Below are 8486 nucleotides of genomic sequence, written 5' to 3'. Positions count from 1 at the left end.
ATGATAAGAGATCTACTGAAGTCAGCTTTGAACCTGGAGACAAGGTATGGTTGTATAATCCCAGGAAGACCAAAGGGAAGTCTCCTAAGTTGTCTTCTCCATGGGAAGGCCCATATGACATAGTGGATTGTCTCTCAGATGTGACTTTCCGGGTAAAATGTGGTCGGCTAGGTAAGCCAAAAGTGGTGCATGCCAACAGGCTTTGGCGTTATCACGGTCCAGGACATTTCAGTTGGGACGAAGTGGAAAACAGAACAAATGACGCTACTGAAGACGAGCCACCTGAAGAAGCCACAGTCGAAGAAGAAACTCTACTCAGTTTTGAGAAGGGAAACGGTGAAGCTCTTGGTGAAGTTACTACCACTGATGTGACTGTTACCGATGATGGGACATTTACTGATGAAGCGGATGAACCCCACATGAAGCAGAAACTGTACAGAATTACAAAGACAAAATTACAATTCAACAAAGTCTCTTAATTTTACGGGACGTATCTTCTTCCGTACTGGTCTCCGTCTCATTGGCTTAATTAAGTTATTGTTAATTGTTATTGGTTTATTGTATGTGGTTATTGTTCGGGACAAACAATACTAAGGAGGGGGCAGTGTTGCGTCATCGTGGTCACGTGACTGGTGTGGCGCCCTCTAGTTTCTAGAACTATCTTGTTCCTTCAGGAATGCTCTAGTATTTACTAGATAGGGTAGGCTGGTATATATAAGAGGGTGGCAACGTGATGCGACAAGGGGAAAGTAATATGTGTGTGTAGACAATGAGTAATTGATCTGCAGTCAGAAGTATTATTGAGCACGTTCGTTGTTATAGCGTTTGTTTAGCGCGATTGTTGAAGTTGAGTGTATCGGTAAAGTTATATTCGGAAAGAATAAACCAGTTTTTACTAAGAAAGAACTTGTGTCGCTTAAGTTTCGTCGGAACGAAGTTACGGAAAATCAATTAACAAACGGAGACGTAACAATATTATTCATACCTTTGGTGTATAGGATGCAAGCAGATTTTGACATCAAATTTTGGGGTGAAAAAGTGCATCTTATACACCAAAAAATACGGTAATTGCATGGTGCTTACAATTGCAGTTTGCGGTACCGGTTCGATATGATAACCATGTTCGATGTATTATTTTGGCAGCCCATGTGACTGATTCTAGTGTCAAAAATGAATTTTCAGATTGTTTTTTTTGTATTGGAAAAGTTTTGCTATACATATTGTACACAGCACTAACAATTGTGCAGATTAAATATAGTTTTCTGGTTATTTTCTAGATCATATAATCAAATAGTCAAATAGCACTGATAATAATAATATCATTGATAATATGTTTGGATTATTGGTATAATTTTTTTTGTATTTTGTAAATATTTTCAGAATCCTTCTTTTAATAAGTAACACAGAAATTTGTTAGCTCTTGTACCATATCCAGATTCTTAAAACATAAATTTTATGCATTTTGCTTTATATTCCATTAAATTTAAAGCAAGTTTATTTCATTGCCTAAGGTTCTTTAGCCATTATCAATACCAGTACTCAATGATACACAATCAGTATTTCATTCTTTTTTTTAGAAGTTACATAAAACTTTCAGGTATATTTCTTTTACTCAGATATAATATATATCAAACTTAAAGTATGCAGCTGTTTCAACCAGTATTGTTATTATCTGAACCTTTTTAAACACAAGTGAATATAAACTGTGTGTGAAACAAAGAATGTATCATTTTACATTTGCTTGTCATCAGTGTAATGTAGAATGCACAGTTTATATTTGATTAAAGTCACATTTGGATTTTGTAAGAATGTTTCAAAATTTAGGTAATATTGCTTTCAAAAGAAACTAAATTTCAGTTTTATGATTTATAAAATACTTTAACATATCGTATGATATAACATTTCATCACTTGTTATAAGTATAACAAAACAAAATGTCAAAGTTTAATCCAGTGTTTAGATGTGTTAATTTTATTGACAGTTACTTATGGTTACCTGCTTCGTAGCATTACTGGCTACATTAATTGAAAAGTTGGTATCAGAAAACAGAAAAGCCAGGAGGAGGTAGTATAATCTTAAATAAGATTATTTGATTGGATTTATATGCAATTTGAATATAGTATATGATCATGTCTCACTGTTAGAGATGATGTGTTGTACTCAAATAAATTTCATATCTCGCCAGTAGCTGTTTTCTGAGGCAATAACTTGCCCTGTCACACATAAATGCTATTTCCCTCGTGTGTCTGCCTATAAGATTTGCATGCCACCAGCTTTGGGCTAACTCCTACCTCAGTTCACATGTTTAACATGAACTGTGCTGGTGCATGATGCAGCATACGTTCAACATGTTGTGGATTACCACATGCTTACTAGGCCTCCTACTCCCATCTTTTCAATCGTGAATGGACTATGAATGTAATCTGATTTGCTTTGAGTAGTGCCTTACCATTCGAGGAATGACCTTAACCTTCCTCTCTCTCTCTGGGTATCATTCTCAGGTATGTTCCTTTCCTTATCTTTTGTCTGTGTCCTTTATTATTGCCCATTCTCTACTTCATGAATCCAATTCTTAGGATTGTTTTGTTTTTCCTCCTTGCTTGTTATTATGGTTTATGCTGTTTCCTTTTTCTAACAGCTTGTCCCACTCACGTTTGTAATTCTTTTTTATCCCAACTTGCAGACATTTTTCCTTTTTAGATTCCCTTTCTTTGGTATCTATTTGCCTTGCTTGGAGATCTGACCATTTACTTTCTAGTTCCTCATTTCTGCAACTTCGTCTTTTCCTCACCATTCTCCTATATTCCTTCTCCTCCACCTTTTGTCCAAGGCACTTCTTTGTGTTCCAGAGACATTTTCTGTTGAGGATCATTCCCTTCTCTTTGCCAGCTTAACCTATTCTACTTCTTCTGATCTGCACTTCTTTACTTAGATCCCCTGATGTTGGGACTCATTGGGTCAGGTTGCATTCTTGTTTACTGTACACCTTTCTCCTCTTTGTATACATGGTCGTCATTGGACTTCCTTTCTTTGCCCAGATATCTTTGGTGGTGTTCATTTCTCACTGGAGACCTGGACTGATGTTGCATGACTTCAGTCCTTTTCATCTTCCCAAGTTTTTCCTCTTTCTGAACCTTGCCTTTTGACTTCTGTTCCTCATCTGTTCATTGTCACTGACCTCCTCATCTTACTGCCATGCCTGACTGGGTTCTTCATATGTTTTTTTATACTTATGCCCTGTTCGAGCTGTTGGCTTCTTGCTTTTTGTACCACCTTTCTTTCTCATCTTGTTTTCTTCTTCTTGTTGTGGTCACTTTTGTTCAAATGTCTATGCTATTGATGCTTCTTGCACTCTGTTCCACTGCACCTGTATAACTCCTCTACCCAGACCAGTCTTTCTTTAGACTTCTGCCACTTGGAAGGATAAATGTTCTTTTTCTCCTTCCTTTCTGTCTCTCCCCTCTGTGATTGTTCATACCCAGATTGATTCATGTGTTCAGTTTGGGTTCTTTGTTGTTAATTATCATGGACTTCTCTTGTCTGTTCCTACCCTGGGACTCCTATTTTTTCCAAGAACCTCTCTCTTTCTATCCTTATAGGTTTGCTTATTTTCCCCTGGTGTGGATGCTTACAAGATATTTTGCATTTCTTTGCATCTAATTCATCGCCTTTCTCATTCCCATTTTCTTACTTCCCATTTTCACCGGCCCTTGGACAAGAACCCCTGGGTGGGCATGTGGATAGCTCCCCACACATTTATCACTCCTTTTCTTCACCATCTGTCCGTTTCGTCTCCCGTGGAATTTCAATTTATACCAGTCTTCATACTTCGTTCAACCCACTGTCTTTGAAATGGGTAAGTAGTTTCCCTTTCCAATGAACTGGATCTACCTGGTGCTGATGTTTGGTTTCCCCCGTCCTTTTATCTCAGGTGAAGATTATATCTTGGTCAAGATGAGATACGGTCTTCCATGGGTTAACCCCTATGGAGCTCCTGTCATCGGGTGTTACACTCCATGGGCTTTTCCTTGAATGCTTTCTGAAGGGAGCTGATGTAGGTTAAATTTTTGCACTGGCCCCCTCCACTAACTCAACATGGGATTTTAGCATTTTTGTGTGAGGAGGGGAGTTATCATCTTGGAAGTAAACATTATGCTAACCTGAAAATGTATTTCTGAAAGATACTTATCTTTTCACACTCCCATCCATCCTTTCCACTTCCAATGCATCTTGTTTTTTTTCTTCATCTGAGAATGAAATTATTGTGACTGCAAGTGCGTAGAGGGAGTTACTGTGCATGGAGGTTGTTTTGCTCTCCTACTGGTGGAGAGCTATTGTCACATGATGACATCATCATGCACCAGCATGGTTCATATTAAAGATGTGAATTTAGGTGGGAGTTAGCTTAAGGCTAATGGCATGCAAATCTCATAGGCAGATGTGTGAGGATGACGTTGTAACGTCGTCAACTTTTTGAAGACCATGGATAGGCCTAAATAAAATGTTTTTACTTGTGTACCAGTTTAACGTTGAATATTATTTATGATTTTAACTTTATACACAAGTGCCAAAATACTATAAGTCCAGATAGTTATTAAATGTTTTTTATGAAAAAAACTTTATATTTTATATGTTATTGTCACTATTATATGTATGGATTTGGTTGATTTGACCAATCTTGTAACCACCATAAAAAATTATAACTTATACCTTTTTCATTCTAGAATGACTACAGATTATAACACGAAAACATTAATGCTTAGACTAAATAGCTTAAATCTCATTACATTATAGATTTATATAGATTTATTATTTTTATTATATTGATTTTTCAGCCATGCCTGGCTAACAATGCAGAAGTTACAATGATGAAGCACACGGGTACTTATGTTACCATATCCAATAATATAAAACTGACCAAAATGACCTGTCTTGGCCATGTTTTAGTGGACTAGGACTAGTATTTTGTAAAATACAGTCACATTTCAATTATTATACACTATATATGTATATAGATTATTACTCTTTACAAATAGCTTCTTAAACTTAGTTTTCTTAAAAAATAGATCTGTAAATAAAGAAGTAAAGCAAACAATTATCTTTTCTAGTTACGACTTTTGTACTCGATTGCTGCTTGCCAGAGGTTGCTAAGCCTTATAAAATTTTGCAAGTGGAGGATGTGAAATGAAATAGTTGTTTTTAGGTTTTATATATACATTTGAATAACCCAAAAATCATTTTCTATATCGATACCATAGAACTCAATTATAGTTTATCAACTTTAGTAACAAGGCTGTATTTGGGTCTAAAAGAATATGATATTTCGAGCATACTAAATACTCGATTTACCTCTATGCCGTCTTCTTTCGAAAGAAAGATATAATGACTTTATGTTTGAAGATGGCTGAGCAAGCCACTAGGGGACATTCTGAGCTTTCAATTGTTTATTCACATGTCATATATAGAAGTAAGTGTATATAAGGGACTGTTTCCAAAAGTGGAGAGAGGTGAGCTGGGCCACTGTGATTGATTCAGTAATGAGTGAGGTCTCGGCAAAAATAAAAAATAGGAGATTCTTATTTTATATTCTAGCTTGTCAATATCAGTAATTTGAGTTCATAATTCATACAAAGCTATAGAATTTGTATTTTGACATCACAGATGTTTGATTTGAACCAGTGCTGCAGTCAACATGACCTGTGACACACAGAAATTGTTGTTTAGGTGTTTTTTTTAATATTTACTTTTAAATTAAGAAATTAAATAGTTTATAATACTAAAATTTGAATTATAATCTACAGTTTGATACCAGACTTTATAACATAAATACATAAAATAGTAGTTCAATAAAATTTTGAATGCGAGTCAGCAAATGCCATGACATTGCCTTTCACCGGTGACATGTGTGGAAAGGGTTAAGACATAAGTGATTTTGTCACCACTTCATCTTTGTTTATTAGTAGGCAGTTTAGACTAAGTTATATCAAATTTGATGAATGCAGACTGGGGAGATTGGATGAATTGGCAAAGATATTAATGCTATTATATATATGTGTATATATTTCCTTGTTTCATTCTAAGTTAGGATCTGACACAAATTGTAGAATATTCCACTTGTATAAGTTTTTTTTTCTGCTTACTATGTTTTGTTGGTTGAGGTGTGCATATGTCTTTCCTGTAACAAGAAGAAATTTTAATTTTTCTTTTGTAAAAGTTCTGTGTCCTCTCTTTTTTTGGATACAGGTTTTCACTGTATTCTTAATATCTTTATTCTTGTTTCAACTGTCTTGTTTTGTGACTTAAGTACATACATATCAGAAAATTGTACAACATTGGTTTTCATGCTAGCCATGATATCTTCTGTGGTTTTCAAAACTACATCTTATTTTAGTCTTTTCCTTGAGTTTACTGTTTACTACACATGGGTACTTCAGGGTCCTTAACCCTACGAATTCAGGCTTGGTGGGATCTGCCAAGCTCGTAACAAAGAAAGTATCCATGAGAGTAATTATACTATAATTTTTGATAATGTATGCATATCTTTACAAAATTTTGCAGATTATTAGTAAATGTTACAAAATATCAGGCTTTTGATTAAGTATTAAGATTTTTTTTATTAAAGATTTGCTAGAGAATTTTTTCTTTCACGAAATGTAATTTTGACTTTAAGATTAAAAATAATTTTCTTTATCTGAAAATTGTCAAGTTTCATTTGTATAATCTCTATATCCTTCTAGATAATCTTTAAACTTTTTTTTAAAATAAAAATTTATATTTAATCTGTTATTTTATCATTGTTCATATGGTGTGTAGGCCCGGCATGGCCAGGTGGTTAGGGCACTCGACTTGTAATCTGCGGGTCGTGGGTTCGAATCCCCGTCACACCAAACATGCTCGCCCTTTCAGCTGTCGGGGCATTATAATGTGATGGTAAATTCCACTATTCGTTGGTAAAAGAGTAGCCCAAGAGTTGGCGGTGGGTGGTGATGACTAGCTGCCTTCCCTTTAGTCTTACACTGCTAAATTAGGGACGGCTAGTGCAGATAGCCCTCGTGTAGCTTTGCATGAAATTAAAAAAAAACAAAACCAAACCTATATGGTGTTGGTCGATTTAACTGACCTTGTAACCATCATAAAAGTTAAGAAATAAATCTAAATTACCTTCTTTTTGTTCTAGAATATGTGCAAATTGTAATAGGAAACCATAAACGTTTATTATAAATAGCCTAAATCTTATAGCAGTATACATCTTTTTATATTTATTAATTTTTGTTTTATTGACCTTTGAATTGTGTCTGACTAAAATATCCTGACACAAGTTGAAAATCCTGCAACTCGTGTTACATATTGAATAGCATAATGCACAAGCTGCTGGAGCATATACTCCATGAAGATTTTTATTATTTTTCTTTCATTATGTTACCTAATAAGTTTCTATTTTTTATATTTTATTTCCTTTTTTTTAAAGAAATCAGATAAAAAAACAACAACTCATAATTAAATATCAAACATTTTTATTTTCAGTAAAGCTTTATATTTTATCTGTTGTAGGTAAATAATCAAAGTAATGAAAATATAGGTTGCAAATGCAAAATAAAACGTGAATAATACTTATGGTCAGAATTTATACTAATCACCTTCTCATACTTATTTTCTGTAGTTATTTTATTGCTAGCAGATGGCTTAGAAACTAGAAGAAACAAAATAAATAGTACTGTCTGTCATTTTCAGTATGGACAACAAAGTTCCAAAGTAAATCTCTTTAGAGTTTCTTCTAATCTTTTTCCACCTATTTCCTTTGTTTATTCTACTGTTAGCAGCTGAAATAGAAACCTGCTGAATATAAAACAATAAATCACCATTCCTGTTTAAGTGTTACTGTACTTTTAGTACTTTGACTCTGTCAATATCAAATAAGTTTTTGTGGTGCAATTTCCCAGAACTCTCTCTGCTCCGAAAACAGAGTGGGGTATGATTTATTGACTTGTTAACAGTATAATGGTTGCAATGAGAATTGTCTAAAGTATTATAAAATGTTTATGTTATGGCTTTGTAGAAAGTTCAGGCCAATCCAATAAATTTGGTAGATATTTGAATGTTGGTCAATAAGCACATGTTTCATACAGAGTCTATTCAAATCTTGGTTCTGAAAACAGTGGGGTAGGCTTTATTGGCTTGTTTACACAGTACAGTAGTTGCAGAAAGAATTGTCTAAAGTATTATGTAAAAGTGAGGGAAATATTTATGATATGGCCTTGTACAAAGTTCAATCAGATCTAACAAAACTTGGATGGTCAGGATTTAGTGGTGGCATAGGTGTTGAAAGTGCTTATGAATATCCTGTTTCCTATTTTGCCATACTTACAATGAACCAGTAAATGTGTAGTTTCCAATATTTTATAGGGTACAGTGAGGTTTTGGTTACCATACATTACATATGTGGATATATATATATATATATATATATATATATATATATATATATA

The 8486-nt window shown here is 34.3% G+C and overlaps 1 protein-coding gene across 3 annotated transcripts in view; it reads left to right on the top strand.

The window, feature by feature from the left end:
• The window catches only part of LOC106461026 (mothers against decapentaplegic homolog 3-like), a 57390-nt gene that overhangs the window by 7433 nt on the left and 41471 nt on the right, over positions 1 to 8486 (top strand). The window lies entirely within an intron of this gene.

Source organism: Limulus polyphemus, unplaced genomic scaffold (genome assembly GCF_000517525.1).
Source record: "Limulus polyphemus unplaced genomic scaffold, Limulus_polyphemus-2.1.2 Scaffold882, whole genome shotgun sequence".
In the NCBI taxonomy this organism is placed as follows: Eukaryota; Metazoa; Arthropoda; class Merostomata; order Xiphosura; family Limulidae; genus Limulus; species Limulus polyphemus.
Note: the sequence above shows the minus strand (reverse complement) of the source record. Positions and strands in the feature narration are given on the sequence as shown.